This window comes from Arachis duranensis, chromosome 2, assembly GCF_000817695.3.
Source record: "Arachis duranensis cultivar V14167 chromosome 2, aradu.V14167.gnm2.J7QH, whole genome shotgun sequence".
NCBI lineage: Eukaryota > Viridiplantae > Streptophyta > Magnoliopsida > Fabales > Fabaceae > Arachis > Arachis duranensis.
Window position 1 is genome coordinate 87,681,197 of NC_029773.3, and position 1,335 is coordinate 87,682,531.

Here is a 1,335-nt window from a genome sequence, read left to right on the forward strand (position 1 = left end):
ATTGTGAGCATAAGTAATAAAAATTAAAATTACTTTGAAGGAGGTTTTAGAAAATAACTTTTTTTTATACTTTACATGTCACAACTTTTACAAAAGAATGTAAGAGTCATCACAACACAGATTTTGTTTTTGATATTGGAATAGTAACGATGTTTTTTTAAAATGTGGATTGATGAGGTGTTATTTTTAAATTTGGAATCGTTTAATTAGATAAACAAAAATTGGATTGAAGGATTTGTAAAATTGGATCGAAAAATTTGTGAGAGTATAGAAATCGGATCGAAAAATTTCTGTTAAAAAAATAAAAAATCTAAAGTATATAAATTGAACTTTTCAATTTGTGTATCTTCTACACTTTTAAAAAATACCAAAAATTACATTATTAAAATATATCTCTACTTTTACTTCCATATAAAAAAAAGCCATCACAACAAACTCAAATATTAGACAAACAATATCATCCCTAACAAAATACCTATTCAATAATAAAACATAACATTAATTCTAAAAGCAAAATTCTAATAAGATAGCACAACTAAACAAGAGATAAAAATAAACAAATAGAAAATGTTTTAATGTGTTTGATGATGTTTGTAATTATTCTCGTATTAATCAAATCACTCTTAAAATTTAGCATTTTTCAATTCACAATCACTTAGTTATTTGTTCTTCTAAAATAAGATTTTTTTTTCTCTATTCCAAACAAAATAACATTAGTATTATTGAAAATTTTGTTATTTCAAGTCTTCCATACGTTTTAAACGATAATAAAAAAACATATCATTCATTCATTCTTTCTAATTTTACTATTTTAAAATCCATCCAACAATAAAAAAAAAAATTCTTTAAATTTTTTACTTTTTAGTATATATTCTGCACCCTTAAAACTCAAGCCCAAACGTTCCATATCTACACGATTTTCATCTACACTGGACATTCTTTTTTTGTTGAATTTCCACCAGTATTTGAATAAAAGTGCTGGATTCTTCAAAGTAACATCACCAACTCCTAATTGTTCTAGATCTTTTGGTTTTTGCACAACTTCCTATTTAACTGTTGCCAAACCTCTTCATCTTTTTTTTTTTTCAAAAGAACCTTGATTGCAAGGATACAATCTTTGTAGCCACATCTTTAGGGATCTTAAAAAGGCTCGAATAGTGCATAGGTAAACTATTTAGAACCGATTTAATTAACACAAAATTTTCAGTCTTTGACAAATATTCACCCTTTTAACCCTTTAATCTATCCTTTTTTTCTAGTTACCTATTTTCAAGTACTCACCCTCTTCGGATTAGTCCCCAAAAAAATTCTTAAATACTTTACTTGTAAGTAATC